Source organism: Trichechus manatus, unplaced genomic scaffold (genome assembly GCF_000243295.1).
Source record: "Trichechus manatus latirostris isolate Lorelei unplaced genomic scaffold, TriManLat1.0 scaffold00283, whole genome shotgun sequence".
NCBI lineage: Eukaryota > Metazoa > Chordata > Mammalia > Sirenia > Trichechidae > Trichechus > Trichechus manatus.
In genome coordinates, this window is record NW_004444219.1 from 865,265 (window position 1) to 882,444 (window position 17,180).

Sequence of the window (17,180 nt, forward strand, 5' to 3'; positions counted from 1 at the left end):
AGATGACTTTTCATTTATCCCTAGCTGCTCTTAAAATTGTCTCTTTATCTTTGGTTTTGGGAAGTTTGATTATAATACGTCTTGGTGAAAAAGTTTCCAAGTTAAAACGAGATTCCTCTTAGTTTATTTCTTTATCCTTTAATCTCTTTCTACTTGTAGGAAAGTAATTCTTTTAACTGGAATTCCAGTTCTGTGGTTTCCAAGAGTTTTTACTGTGTTAACCCCAAACCCATTGCTGTCAAGATTCCAATTCAGTGACCCTATAGGTCAGAGTAGAACCACCCCGTAGTGTTTCCAAGGAGAGGCTGGTGGATTCAAACTGCTGACGTTTTGGTTAGCAGCCAAGCTCTTTAACCACTTTGCCACCTAAATTAGTCAGTTCTAAATTAATTAGGCTGAAACTGAATTTGTATTTTTTCTACCAGTCGCATCTAAGATCATTAGTAAGTTTTAGAGGATCATGACATGCCCACCTCACTATGGGGCTTCACTGGAAACAGTATAAATTAATTAATTTAAACATAGTGCCTTTCTTTTAATAAAAAAAAAATGCTTATCGCTTGTAAGGGATTAAATTTTCTGCTTAGCATTTTAAGTGGCTTTTATATTTCTCCAGACACTCTTCTATTACTAGTTGTGGTCAAAAACCAAGGGATTACTATTGGCCTACTAGGGTAGCATGGTTACTTTTCTCATGTTAAATTGAGTTATGAATAAAGAGCAAATATGGGAAAAACTTAACAGACTCAGTATTTTTGTTTTTTTTTTTACTTAGTGAATTTTATAACATAGGAATGTTATATTGTTATATGTATATATCTAGCAGCATGGTGGATTTGGTACCCTAGATCAACATTACCACTTAAAAATTATTTTAAAAAATTAATAATTTTTAAGGAACACATTATAGGTACATTTTATGCTCTTTAATCTTTTAAAATTCAAGTGTGTTTGTGTGTGTGTGTGTGTGTATAGGTGTATAGTCAGTTCTCATTTCCAATCAATGAGCAAGTCCTCAGGAGTGAGAGGTGACCAAAGAAGCAGTGATCAAGGGTATTTGACATTTGTGTAATTGATATACTGAATGTAGAGTCCTACTCCTAAATAAAGTGCAAATTTACTGTGCATTGGATGGTTTCATTTTCTTTTTTCTTATCCTCATCGCCCTGCCTTCCAACTGCCCTTCTTCTGTCTGGAATTTTGTGGTTACTTAGCTTTTGCATGTAGATTGTTTAGCAAGTTCAGTGTGTTCATGTGTATATGACTATATGTAGCAGTATGGTGGATTTGGTACCCTAGATCAACATTACCACTTAAAAAAAGTAAAAAAATAAAAAACAAAAAACAAAAAAACCCAAACCCCTCCCCCCAAAAAACTCTGAAAAATATAGAAAGTAATTTTTTAAAAGAGCTGACAAGTAGGTAAATAATAATCAGTGTCCCAAAGCTAAGTGAAAGTAGGAAACCAGAAAGGTAAGGGGAGATTGGAGCTCAATTTTACTTTCAGAATATGTGTCAAACCCAATGAATTGGGTCTTATTTTCAGTCTCACAGGGTACAGGAGTGATAAAAAGCAAAGGCCAGGGACTCCTAGTATTGGTAGTAATAGTACCTCCGTCTCCTTACAGCTGGAACATCAAAAGCATACACCTTCAGTGTAAGGGTGAAACAAACAATCCTCCCACCTATCCCCAAAAGAACACAGGGAAAGTTGGTGGTTTTGAATCTTGGTACTGAGCAGAGGGAATGAAATTATCCTGAATATTCAAAACTAAAAGACAGCCCCCAGCAGGTATGCGCTTGAATTGGCACTAATTAGGTGGTCTGAAAACAATAAATAGCTAATTTAGTTTAACAGGATTCTGAGCTGGTAGTATCCCCATGTACTTGGCAGAAGTAAATGCACATCATCTCTGGAAGAACCCACTTTACAGCATAGGTTTCAGAAAATTTCCATAAATGAAATTCCAAGAAATATGAGCTCTCAGTCAAAAATCACAAAAAACCTGACATAACACCATGAGAAAAAATTAGCAGAAACAGCAGAATAAAATCTGCAAAAGATTTATCTATTGAAATTATAAGACACAGAATATATAATTTGAAATTTTTATATGCTTTAAGAAATAAAGTAAGTGATGGAAAAAGTAAGTAAATGAGAGACTTAAAAAAATCAAGCAGATTTAAAAAGTATGCAAATAGAATTTCTAGAAATAAAAAGTAGTTGAAATTAAAAATTTAATAAATAATTTTAACAACAGATTAGATGCAGATGAAGAGAGAGTTAATAAAAGACACATCTGAAGAGATTAACTAAAAAGTGCACAGAAAGACAAGGAGATGGAAAATATAAAATATTTGAACTTAAGGAAGAGAAAATGAGACAGTTTAAATACATCCAATCAGAGTTCCAGAAAAAAGTGTAGGTAAAATAGGGCAGAGAAAAAAACCAAAGAATTAAAAATTGAGAATTTTCCAGAATGAATGAAAGATTTGAATCTACAAATTCAGAAAGCCCCCAAAATACCAAGCATACCTAGACATATTTAGCAAAAATATAGAACATCAAAAAAAAAAAAAAAAAAAAAAAAAAAATCAAAGAAAGAGCTTAAGGACAGCCAGAAACAAAAACAATTACCTTTGAAGGAGTGGCAACTAGACTGACAGCAGGCTCCTCACAACAGTGAAAGTAGAAGTGGAATAATATCTTCAATGAGCTGAGGGAAAACACTGCAACTGTCAATCTAGCATTTAAGAATTTGTCTCTATCTGTCAAGAACAAGGCAATATAAAGGCAGTTTCAAAATAATGACAGCAAAAAAAAAAAAAAAAAAAATTGCAATCAACAGAGGATGACTTTAGGCAGAGGGAAAATTATCCTAGTTGGAGGAATGAAGATGTCAAGAAGAAATGATTAAAAAAAAAAAAAGGTATTAAAAATCAAAACAAACATTGACTGCATATAAAAACAAATATCCTATTGTGATTTAAGAAACAAGACAGGATGGATGATTGGAGTAAAAGTGTTCTAAGGTACTTGCATTACTTGGGAGAAAGGTAAAGATACTGATAAATTTTATACTTTGATAAGTTAAGTACGTACACTAAAATATCTAAGTTTTTAGGTAAGCGTGAAAATAACTGAAAAGTATATAATTTCCCAACTAATGGAAGAAAACAAGAGACAAGGAAATAGAATTAATTCAGAAGAGGAAGGAAGGAAGATATCTATCTATCTACATATATACAAAATGATTTTAAAAAGCAGTAAATTGGGTGGCAGAACATATTAATAATTAAAAGTATGCAGATTAAATGCTAGAGTTAAAAATTAAAGGCTGTAAGGCAAAGGAACCAAAATTCTGCTACATAGAATTTATAAGTGACTCATCTGAAACGTTAGGATACAGATAGTTTGAAAATCAAAGAATATTAAATTGAATACTAGGCAAATATTAACTAAAAGAAAGTTGAAATTGTTATATTACTATTGGTCAAAATAGACTGTTAAATACAAAACATTACTAGTGATAAAAAAAAATCCATTTTGTAATGATAAAAGATTTAATTAGACAAGAAGATATAATAATTATAAACTTCTAGGCACCTAATAACATAGCCTCAAAATTATATAAAGCAAGAATTGATTAAATATAGAGAAAATTAATCATAACGTACTATTATGTGTGAGATTTTAACACACACATTTCAATGATTAATAGACTAAGTAGAAAAAAATATGAATAATGATATAGACTATATGAACAACATAATTTATAAGTTTGAACCAGGAACTGCAAGATACCTATTCTTTTTTGACTATACAAGGAATATTTATGAATACAACACACCCTGTGCCAAGAACAAGTTTCAATGGATGGATTTTATATCCATTTCATTCTCTAAGTACAATGTAATTAAGTTAGATATGAGTACAAAAGTTAACTTAGAAACATATTCCTAAATAAGTCACATATTAAAGAAAGAAACCTAAATGTAAAAAAGAAAATATCTTGAACTAAACAATAGTGAAAATACTACATGTTAAAACTTTGGGGATACAGCTAAATGGTATTTATAAAAGAAGAAAGTCTCAAAATTAATTTAGCTGGGCTGCCAATTTAAGATGAAAAAGAATTACAGAGTAAACCCAAAGAATGTAGATGAAGAAAATGATAAATATAATAGAGTAAGTGAATGCAATAGAAGACAAACGTATGATAGAGTTGATCAGCAAAGCCAAAAGTTTTATTTGGAAATATTAATGTCAAATCTCATTCAAGACTGAACATGATAAAAATGTGAAGATACAAATAAACAATATTAGGAATAAAAAAGGAGATATAATTACAGAAGTTAAAAAACAACAGAACAATATTAATAACTTTCTGCCAATAAATTAGAAACTTTTGGTGAGAAGGACAAATTTCTAGAAATATATGTCTAAAAAATGACTCAAGAAAAAATAGAAAACCTTAATAGTCTCATAACCACAAAAGAAATGGAAGAGTAGTTTAATTATTCCCTAAATAAAAATACCAAGAAATATAAAATATCAAATAATTTTTACCTATGAGTTCTACCAGCAAAACTATTCCAGGATAGAGACAAAGACGGAATATGCCTCACTCATTTCAAGAAGCTACCATTATCTTGATGTGAAATCCAGTTTAGGACTGCACAAGAAAGGAAAATTACAAGCCAATCTCACTTATAACCTGTTGTCATCAAGTTGATTCCAACTTACAGTGACCCTATAGGTCAGAGTAGAACTGCCCCTTAGGGTTTCCAAGGAGTGCCTAGTGGATTCTAACCGCCAGTCTTTGGGTTAGCAGCTGAACGCTTAACCACTGTGCCACCAGGGCTCCATCTCACTTATAGACATAGATGCAAAAATTCTAAAAATAATATGTTATCAAACCAATTCCAACAATGCATAAGAGATGAAACATCATGACTAACTGGGAGTTATTCTTGCATTGCAGAGTTGGCTTGACATTTTAAAGTGAATTAACTCCCCGCATTAGCAGATTAAAGGAGAAACATCTGATTATCTCACTGGAAGCGGGAAAAGAAATTGTCCAAATTCAATATGCATTTAAGACAAAGTCTCTTAGGAAACTAGCAATAGACTGGACTCTACTCAATTCAATAAAATATACCTATAAAAAGATTGTAGCAAACATCACTCTTACAGGAAAAAGCATTCCTTTTAAGATCATGAATAAGACAAAGATGTCAACCATCAACACTTCCATTTAACATTGTACTGGAAGTCCAAGCCAATTTAATAAGCCAAGGGGGGAAAAAAAAAGAGTTTAAGGGTGGGAAAGGAATAAATAAAACTATCACTATTCACAGATGATTATGATTGTTTTAATGAAAAAAAGTTTCTATGTGTAAATTATTAGAACTAATAAGAGACTTTAGGAAGGTAACTAGATATAAAAAAATCAATTGGATTTTAAACAATGCAGGTAGAAATTTTCATTAAAAAGTAATTGTGAAAAGATATCATTTAAAATAGCATTAAAATGTAAAACACTTTGGAACAAATCTGACAAAATATGAGAAAGTTCTCTGAGGAAAAAAAAAATCATAAACTTTATCGCGAGACACTAAAACAAATCCAAATACATGAGATAGGAAGGCTCAGTATTGAAAGGCCAATTGATCTATAGATTACTCTATAGAGTCAATGCAAATTGATCTATAGAGTTAACACATTTCCAATAAAAATCTGAAGACGTGTTGGAATTTGGTGAGCTGATCCATGTATACAGAAATGGAAAAAGTCCAAAATGGCCAAGATGCTCCTAAAGAATTACAAAGTGGAAGTACCTGTCTTACCAGATAAAATAAAACTCATAATTGAGAGTGTAATAGATTGCATTGCCCCAAAACTGATGCATACATACATGAAAACTCAATTTTGGCCAAAGCTAACAATTTAGATAAGTGGGGAAAGGAAGGATGTTTTTAAAAATGTGTTGAAGCAATTGGAAACCATATGAAAGATTAGACAAATGTGAAAGGCAAAACTATAAAATTTTTGCAAGACAAAATAGTAGAGTACGGGTAGTGGAAAATTGCTTAAACAGGGCACAAAAAGGACAAACCCTAAAGGGAAACATAGATAAATTTCACTGAATTAAAATCAAGAACCTCTGATCATCAACAGATGCTTTAAACCAAGGAGAAAGATAAGCCACAAAGAAGAAGAAAATTTTTACAACACATAAAACAAAAGACTATAAACTCAACTAAAAAAATTCAATACCAAAAAGACAATTCAATAAAAAAATGAATACAAGACATACATAAGCATTTCACAAAAAAGGAAACATGAACAGCAAATAGATATATGGAAATGTGCCCAACCTTGTCAGATAAACACAAATTAAACCATAATAAGACATCATTTCACACAGACTTGAAATTTTAAGTGTTGGTGAGGATGTGGAGTGGTGTGGACTCTGAAGACACATTCCATGTGAAAAAGTTTGGAAGAGACTTAGAGTGACTCTTGTACATGCTTCAGGAGATATGGTCAAGGATGTTCAGGGTAGAAAATGGAGATGCCTCAGAAGTCCAACAGCAGTAAAATGGATAAATAAATGGAGGCACATTCACACCCTGGAATACTACGAAGCTGTGAATAATGAAGAATTATAACTATGCAACAACATTGATGATTTGAGAGAAAAAGTGAGTTATAGAAAAAAACACATGGTTATTGCAAAACCATAGTTCAAAACCATGCAAAAATAGCAATATTATTTTAGGGATTTAAAACATAAGTGGGAAAATTTGAAGAAGAACAAGGGGATGCTACACTCAAAATTCAGGATTATACTGACCTCTGAGCAGGAAGGAACTGTAATGAACTAGGTGAAGTTTATGAGGGGGGCTCTGATATACTTTTTCACTTAAACTAGGGGATACACAAGTATTTGCATCACTTTTTTCATAATTCACATACATTTTATAAATATTCATTTATCTGTAGTCAATATTTGATAAGAATAACGAAAAGAATCTAAAACTAAAGCAGAAACACAGTTTTGAAATGGTTGCACAAATCTTGACTGTCACCTAGAATGGATGTCCACAGATGTACTGTCTCAGAGCCTTGGTTCATGTGTTGCAGGGTTGGGTTTCTGTGTGACTGAAGACTACCAGACCCCTGAATAGGCCAGCCTTCTGCAAGTGATGGTACTTAGGACTCCTATCTGAGAGTTCTTAACCACAATTTCAGTTATGAGACGGTCTTCAGCACACAATTTAACAAAAGGTTGACTTTACACTCTCATTTCTTTATTGACCCAGAGGAGAGGCACTTCTCACAGAATGTGTGTTCAAGTGTGTTTCTATGGGATCTTGATACCCTCCAGGCATATGGATGGGGCTTTCTCTGAGATCTGGAGCTATCCATCCATGAGGTCTGATCCCTAGTCTTTCTCTTTGGGGGTAGTCATGGCTGTCACCTTTCTGGTCAAGCTGAGTAACTTCAATAGACGATTATCTCTCTCTCCCTCTTTTCTAATTTCATGTTTTAAAAACCTGCAAATAAAACAACAAACACATAACAACGTCAATAAAAAATTAGAAAACAAGAATCATATGAAACAAAATACTCTAAAAGCCTGCTCATGAAGGCCGGCAGAGCCTGATTCTAATGTTTCACATGCGCTTGTATAAACAGCACTTACCTGGATGGCAGTCCTAGGCTCTGGTTTCTTCTCTGTCACTAACCATAGTTGTATAAGCTGCCAAAGCCACAAACTCTCTGGATCAAAATGTTTTGGTCTTCTGAGTATTTATTATGAACCAGACATTTTAAATGACGTATCTTAAATCCTTAAAGCAACCCTGTAAAGTAGAAATTACTACTCCTACTTTACAGAGGGAATGATTGAGGTTCAGAGAGTTTAGTTAAGTGTTTCAAAGTCGAGCAGCTTGTAAGTGGCAGACTAGAGTCCATTGCCGCCTGACTCCGTAACAGATCCTTTCCATTTTGTTCTCCTGCCTCCTGGGAGCCAGGAAAGAGAGGGGTTCGGGATAAATCATCTTCTCTCATGGTTCCTTACAGCTCTAAACATTTATAGTTCATGGCACTACCCACATTTGACACTGATTAACACTAATGTTTTAAATCATTTTCACCTTGTTGAAATGGAGGAATGGAAGGAATACAACCATGCACGCAGGAGGTTTTTCCATCAAAGAACTCAGTTTCCATAGTGTGCTATAAACATAGTACCAACTTAACTGCTTTCAGTTTGTCTCTTTCACCCAGTCTGGGAGCTATACTTTGGTCACAAAAGAGTTGATATCTCTGAGCATTTCAATATCTAATTGGGAAAAGTCAAAACAACATTTGAAATTAAGATTTTGGTTTCAAATTTCATTTGGACATCTTTTGCTTTGAAAAGTTAGGGCTTGCAGGGGAGGGGGAAACATTTTGACTGATAATAATAGGTTGGGGAAGTATTTTATATTTTATGGTTTAATCAGAATAGCAACTCTATTATGTAGGGCATGCTACAGAAAGATTTCATTGATTTGATTTCTTTAAATTTGGGGGGTAGAGGGATATCAAATGCTCAGAAATGCTATGATTTACTTTTCTATGGATGGAAAAGCAACAGCTCATCTATTGTAGAGGATCAGATAAAGAGTAATTCATTTTTAAGAATTATCATTCTTGAAAAAATGTATTCCTTTTCCACTGAAATAGATGCACCTATTTGTACATCTAATGGAGTAAGCAACAATTTAAATGAATAGCATGTTTGGAGTCACAGAGTTTAGACTCACACCTCAGCTTTGTGACCACGAATTGCATCATTTCATCTCTCTAGCCTCTGTTGTTGCATCTGTAACATGGACATGCTTATATCCACCTTTCAGGTTTTTTTCCATGACTAGATTTAAAAACATATTCAAAGTGCTTGGCATGGGAGAAGCAGCCATTAAAGGGTTGCTCCTATTATCATTATTATTATTGTATTGTGTCAATAATAGCAATTAAAATGTACCCCCTCCTCCCACCCCGCACACTCAGGGACAATGTCATACATTTAAACATCAGTTCTAGGAAAGCATTAAGCATGCGAGTTGTAAAAGCTCCTGTGGTTCAATTATTTTTTGAGGAAGGACTTTTAGACTATTGTATGACCCCATATTATACAGAAGGAAATGTCAGCAATCTCAGAGGGCTGTGATTCAACCACTCCCCCACTCTCCCACTCTGTGCTTTAATATTAGCTTCTGCATTATTTCAAACAGAAGCATCTGCAGGGTTTTCTTACCTGCTGGCTTCGCTGTGGTAGTTGGGTGAAGCCTCTTTGTCTAGTCTATGGAGCTAACAGTCACATTTCCTTTGAACTCAGCTAAAGGAGCAAAAGATCATTATTATAAGAATTTCAGGTCTGTAGTCTATGCTGCCATTTTTCTTTCTACAAATAACTTATATTCTGTCAGTATAAAAATGGAGTGATTTTAAAAATCATATTCTGTAAGAAAATAGAAGATGGACATGTGAAAAAGAAGAGGTATATAAGGTTTTAATGAAAGTATGTATATATACACACGTACATATTTATATGTGTAAAATAATTTTTGATCCTTTGAATACTATGAGAGAAATCATGTTAAAATAATGCTGATCTTTATAGAACGTGTACATGAAAATGGAAAAAATATTAATGACTAAATTTCAAGAGTAAGCAAATCACAGTCAGGGATATAGATGCAACAGTAAAGAGGGAACAAAGCAAAGTGAAATTCCGCTCAATTCAACAAGCATTTTTTAGGTGGCTACACTGGGTACATAAATACAATATTGCTTTCCAAGTGGTTCTAGTACAGAAGAGGAGACAAAAAAAAAAAAAAAAAAGTAACCAATAGGTTAAAATACGGGTGGTTTTGTCAACCACAGAAAGACTCTATTGCACTTATCACAAGATAAGAAACAGTCACAGTAGAGAAAAGATAGTGGTAGATTCAACAGGTGTGGTGGAGGACAGATGAGGTTAAGCTTTCTGACATAAGGATTACTGAAGCATCTTAAGAACTTAAACTTCCTTAGCTTCAACTCAATCATCTATAAAATGAAGGCATTCTCCCCAAATGAGATCTAAGGTCATTTTTAGCTTAAAAAATATTGTTCTATGAAAGGGCAAGATAAGAAGGCAGGTGATGGCTAATTTATTTCTTACTGAGAGTTGACTAACCCAGTTTAAATCCCAATTTCTTAGAATTCTAATGTGAATTTCATAGCCCTTCTTTTATTAGTTTATATATGAGTCTTAAAGACCAAATTAAGATTGAGAGTTTTTAAATTCAAATTATTTTTATTAGAATTGGCCTGGGATAATGCAAAGAGCATGATTTTTGAATTCAGGCAAACCTGACTTCATTTCCTAGCTCTACTGCTTAAGGGGGTAAGAACAATGGCCCTCAAAGTGAGGTCCCTGGTCCTGCAGCATCACCAGGGAACTTGTGAGACCTACCAATACTTGGTCTCCAGCCCAGATTCCTAAGTCAGAAACATCGAGCAGTTTATCTTTCAACAACCCTCCCAATGATTGTGGTGTACTCTCCAGAGTTTGAGAACTGCCAGTATATGATAGGGGATTAGTTACCTTTCCATGTAAAATGAGAATAACAATTTGCTGAGCGATTTCAGGTTTTGATGACATATTTATTACTTGGCACATCGTAGGTCCTCAACAGGTGATAATCATTATTTTTATTACCTTCCTAATGTTATAATAATTATTTCTATCTCCATTAGGGATTGAGGATTATACTAGGTTTAATACTCCTTTACTGTTTGCAGATTTAAAACCAAGCTTATTAAATGACTATATCTTTGAAAGAAACTACCACATTTGGTGAAGCAAATGACTAATTATCAGGAAGGTGCTTCCTAGAAAACGTATTGAGCAATTGCTGAGACTTCCATTTTATTAATGTCGAGTGTTGAGCATTCACAATGTTCACGACTCCCTGTGGTTTGTAGCTCTGTCGTGTAGAAGAAAGCATTTGAAACAATGCATCCCAGGGGAACAGGGTCTGAGTGTCAGTGTCATCATTTACTATCTATAACTTGAAGCAAATCCTGGGACTTCAATGAACCTGTTTTCTCATCTGTAAAACTGGAGTCATAAGATCTCCCCACTGGGTAGTTGTAACAATGTTATGAGATAATACATAGGTTAAAGCCCTCTGTAAAACAACCATTGACTGGCACATCCAAGTTCAAGTTTGAGAGAGGAAGACCATCCTTCATTTATTCATTCATTTCATTTAAGAAATACTTGTGGAGCACCTATGGCAGACACTGTGCTGGAAAATATCACACAGAGACAGACTCTACCTTTGAGTTCAGTGAATCCACAAATATTTGTGACTTCATTCATGAGACTAATGAGCGTTCTGCGTAGAAATTGATTTGTTTCAGATCTGTTTTACCTCTTGGGAAAGCTTAAGTTTGATGAAGGTGACATGAAGTGACAATTCATAGATATAACTTGGTACAACCTTTTCAGAAAGCAATTTGTCAATATGTATCAAGAGCCATTTAAATTATATACTCTTTGACCCATTAATTTCACTGCTAGGATTCTCAGAAGCTATTCTAAAGAAATAATCAGGGATGGAATAAAGATTTATATAAAAAAGTACTCATTGTCACTTCATTTACAATAGTGAAAACTTGCAAACAAAGTCTAACAATAAGGCAGTAATTAAATGTATTGGGTTATATGCACATCATATATTATTACAGAGATATTAGAACTACATTTCCCTTTTTGTGGCTTAAACTGTACAGATATATAATGTTTATTTAAGTAAGGAGTTTAGACAGTGGCAGTGCCTGGGTAACTCCTTTCCATCCTTCTACTCTGCCATACATGGTCTCTAGATCAATTCTTAGCAAAGAGGAAAGGGATTGTCAAGATTAACATACTTCCTTCCACAGTGCTGGCACATTGCTCCCTCAACAAAACTGAGGTTCTTTGAGCAAAGAAGAAGGGGAAATGACTGTTGGGTACTCTGTCAACAGTATCCAACACAACATGTCAATAGTTTAGCTTCATGCCTGTTAAGTGTAGAGCTACATTTCCAATGAATATTTAAGAAAGTGTTAAAATCTCTATACTGGAATATTACCTAAAAAAATCAAATCATGATATATATTTAGAATGATTCCAATGAAATTTTGTATATATTATACATATATATATATACACATAAATATATGTATAGTAAAACCTGCAAAATCCAGAAACTGTATAAGGCAGAAACCTATCAGAGAAGGAAAACTCAAATATTTTCCACCAAAACGAGTGATATAAAAGTGGTAAGACTGCACCCAATCAAAGGCAGAAAACTTATGAGACTCAGAAAAATAAGGTAGTCCTGTGGAGTTCAGGATCTCACAAGTCTCACTGTATATATGTGTGTGTAATTACACACACACCCATGTATAATATACATACACACATATAATTTCATTGAAATCATACACACACACAGAATAAAAACTTTAAGGAAATTGACCAAAGCAAGTCCTTGGGTAATCGCAAGGAAACAGACTGAAATAGGTTCTCTGGCAAGTATTTTATACTTTTCACTTTTTTGCATTTTCTAAAACGAATCTATATTTCTTGACAAGAGAGTCTGTTAGGAAGAAAGTGTCCAAAATCCTTGGACAACGCCTCACTATTTAGGCACAAAAGGGCAAAAAAAAAAAAAAAAAAAAAAAAGCACACTTTAATACAGTGATTAAACTAAGCACTCAGCTGCTAACCAAAAGGTTGGTGATTTGAACCCACCAGCAGCTCTGAGGGAGAAAGAATTGGTGATCTGCTCCCGTAAAGATTACAGCCTATAAAACCCTATGGGGCAGTTCTACTCTCTCACATGGGGTCACCAAGAGTAGAAATAGACTCCATGGCACCTAACAGCAATAACAAAGTTTCAGGGTGAGTGTAGCGAAAGCTATTATTTGCAAAAGTACTAAACATTTCAAAAGTTAAGAAAAAATTATCAGAACTTCAATTAACAACAATATTACTTAGCAAATGTCAATCCAGTAACCAGGCTTATTTCTGTGTTTGGTGAGGCTCATCTAATGTTAACTTGTGAAATATTCATTTGAAGGTAGTGGAGTATAACGGAATAAGCATAGTTTTTGAGTGATAAAAGATGCTGGTTGAATCTGTCCCTCATTTAAGATCTCGGGCAAGTTACTTACTCTCACTGTACTTCAATGTCATCATAAATAAAATAGGAATACTAATACCTATCTCACAGAATAATTTTGAGAATAAACTGTTAAACAAGAGAACATATTTTGAGTACCTAGCACAAAGTGGCAGATACTAGTTGCTAAATACATTGTAGTTATTATTCTACTTCAATGGAATGAAAGTTCGCAGAAATACTGCTTTTCTATCTTCTGGAGACTGGCAAAGGAGCCCTGATGGCACAGTGGTTAAACACTCAGCTGATAAACAAAAGGTTGGTGGTTCAAACCCACCAGCTGCTCCATGGGAGAAAGATGTGGCAGCTGGCTTCTGTAAAGATTACAGCCTTGAAAACCATATGGGGCAGGACGACTTTGTCCTATAGGGTCGCTATGAGTTGGAATTGACTTGAAAGCAGCAGGTTTAAATGCCTGTGTCATTATGATGAGACATAATGACACGCTCAACTAATAAAGAGGAAGGAATTTCTTTCTGCATGCCATCTCTATTCTGTGTCATCTAGAGTAGCTCATGGTGTTCTATAAATTTAAAATGTCCAATTTATTCATCCTCTACCCCTAAAAATCTCTTTATCGTCTTAAACACAGCTTATGATTTTTTATTGTCTTATATCCCATAGAATATCTTAGAGGAAAGGAAACCAAGATGTTCAATAAATCTTTGGTATGTGTGACATAGATTTTAAAAATATCTCAGCAGTTTCTGGCTTTCTAGCATCTCCCTTTTCTTCTCCAATACATCATTTATGAACACACACGTATGTGATATTTCCAACTGTCACTTAGAGGAGCATGAAGCTGGAAATATGAGTCTTGGGTTGAATTCCAGTAAACAACTTGCCCACAAATTATGCCAGAAACTACTTTGTCTCTATTTGAAAACTCAAGGAATCTATGAACAAGGTCCTGGATGCATTTGAAAAGAAAGCATTCTAAAGCACTTCCCCTTGAAATAAAAAAGATAGGCAAATACATTAGTTTTTTTTATTATTATTCCATTTTTATACTTCTCTAATGAAGCACTCTGATTCATTTTTTGCCCATTATATTTACAAACATCCCTGCTAATAGGGAGCTGGAAGAGGGGTTTGGCTGCAGCATTGAGCTCTGGCTACACAGTGGATGGAGACCAAGAGCCATTTTCATGTAGACAGTGAGTTTGAGATTTTCACTTGAGGCCATTGTTTTGGGTCCCACCTCTTTGTGAAACTGACTTGTTCACTTTGATCCAAAGCTTTCGCTAAAAAAGAGAAACACTGGCCCTTTTTACCATGTACAGATGATAAAAATGTCATAGTTTATTTCTGTTTCTCAGAATCCACTGTTAGGAAGTTATTTTGCCTTTTCAGACTTCTTTGCCAGAAGTCAGAATGCTTTATCATCAGTGACTAGGACAGGAATGATGGCGGTAATGATTAGAGTAAATTTTATATGTTCCAAAATGCTTTTGCAGATGGTTTGTCATAGCTGTAATCATTTCCCCACAATGTCCATTCAAGAGCATCGTGTGTTTCGTACTTCAAGTTTGATCTGAAATGTTAGGTTCCTTGACACAATAGGGCAGCCAAAAGGTACTCAGAGAAGAGCTGGCTTTTCTAATGGTATTTTTGGTCCTTAGATAATCTGAATGTAGCTGGCTAGCACCTATCAGGTAGCAAAGTGACAATGTTCTGCTCTCAAGATTTGTCACTGCGTATGAGTTTCCTTGGTAGCTCACAGACATTATCATTCTTCAGGCTTCTTGTCAGCGTGAAGCACTACACAGACTACAAAGCCCTGCTTGATTTTGTATGTGTCTTCATGGACTCTTTCCTCTCCTCTACTCCCCTTTATCTAACATGTTGCCTAGTCTTGTTACTTTTCCTTTTAAGATGCCTCTTGGATACTTTCCCTCTTTTCTTTATTCCCATTGCCATCCAAATAGCCCAGGGTGTATCTATTGTGGTTCCGTTAGAGCAACAGTAGCCTGGACAGTCTGAGCCAGTGAGGCAAGGGGCCTTTCTTTTCTGTGTGCTCAGGCACACTTGCCCTTTGCTCTAGGAGCTAAGTTCTCCCCAACCGCCAGGAAAATGTAGTGCTCCAGCATGAAAGCATAAAACCTGTTGTTAAATGGCCCCTCCTTGACCCATCTTGGGGATCTGCTTCTTCCTCCCTCCCTCCTTCCTTCCTTTTTTAACTCATCATGTTGCTTCTTCTCCCTGTTGCATACCCTAAGCACCTACTTCCTTGTGTAGCTGAGACCTGTTGCAGCTGATAGGGCAATGAGCTGTTTCCTACAACCACTCCTATGAGTTTAGGTTTCTTCTCTGTGTTTCTGATACTGTCCACTGTTACAGAGCCACTCAGTCACAGACTCTGTCCTGTAGTGGTGCTGGTGGGGGATTACACGACCTGCTTACTACTCTTCCATGTGGCCCCAAGCAGGGATGTTTTGAATGGTGGGACTATGAGAGAAACAATATGAATCAGGCTTATAAAAAAATCTCTTTGGAGTTTTCCCTTTAGTGGTATTGGCCAGGTTGCCAAGTAATTGATAAGACAGACATCTTTTGTTTGGGTTATGTTTGTAGAAACAGCCATTGGGACTCTGTAAAGAAGCTTTAGAAATTTGGCTTGATTTCAGTCATATAAATCGCTATATTCCACTTCTTATTCTTTTTTGGCTTATGGTAATGAATACATTTTGTCCCAGCAAAGCAGACTATTACCTACTGTTGTTTTCAAAAACTAAGTCTGCATAGTCAACATAATCTATACAGAGAGGAATAAATCAAATCCCACTGCTAGTGTATAATGTTGCAAAAACCTGAGTCTGGGAGAGATCCTATGCTTACTGGTATTGAAACATTTCCATCACAAGCTGGAGAACACAACAAGAACTTTTCACTAGCTGTGTATAGAAGGCAGCCCTGACTATCCCTGTTTTAAAAACAAAGGCTAAGAAGACAACTCATAATTCCTAGGCTGAAACATTCTTATCTGAGCCCTTATAAGACTAAGGGGCAAAAAATTGGTTGAATTTGGTATTTATATTTTTCCTCATAGAACAAATAAACCACATAGTCCTGGCTGGGAGGGACCTTTTTTACATTCTCAGATAGCCAGTGGACTGAGACATGGCCTCCCTTGCCCAGTTCAAAAAACCTTTATCAAATATTCCTTCTGTGCAAAGTGCTGAGATTCACCATACGTAGTTCAGCCAAATTAATTTCTACATTGCTACCTTCATCAGGACATTAATACCTGCTCACAATACATAATGATCCCTATCTGAAGTCCAGATTGCTTTTTATTTTTGCTTTTCAGGTTTTCCACATTTGAATCCTATCCATCCTATCTAGTCTTTTCTTCTACTCCTCCTCAACACGCCTCCCCCATTCACTTCATTTTGATGTCCTTACTGTTTTCCTCACGTGTCAAACTCTCATCTTTGCATCCTTGTTCATAGTCTCGCCCTCCCTGGAAGCCCTCCCTCCTTTTGCAAATACCCAACTCTTGTCTTTCACATTCTGTCAGTTTCACCTTAAGTTCCATCTACTCCAAGCAGATGACCCAACTACTCCAGCCCCAGTCAGGTGTTGAAGACTCTATAAAGGACTCTTGACTGACTGCCTGACTCACTGAAGCACCTGCAATCTCAGAAGATGGAAAAATGTGTCACAATTAGGCTTTGGGAATATACAGAGCTTGCTTTATTCAGATGTCTCAAAGGTCAATATAATTAGAGACTGACAGAGAAGTAACTGGTCTCTGTACTGAGTCCACACTGCAGTCTCACTGACGTGAACTTTTGCACTCACCTGCTGTGTGATTCTATTGTATTCCAAGCAGAAAGCAGGACAGCATGGCGACTGCGTGGAAATAGTTAGCATTATGTTTACTTTCTGTCTTAGGCTGT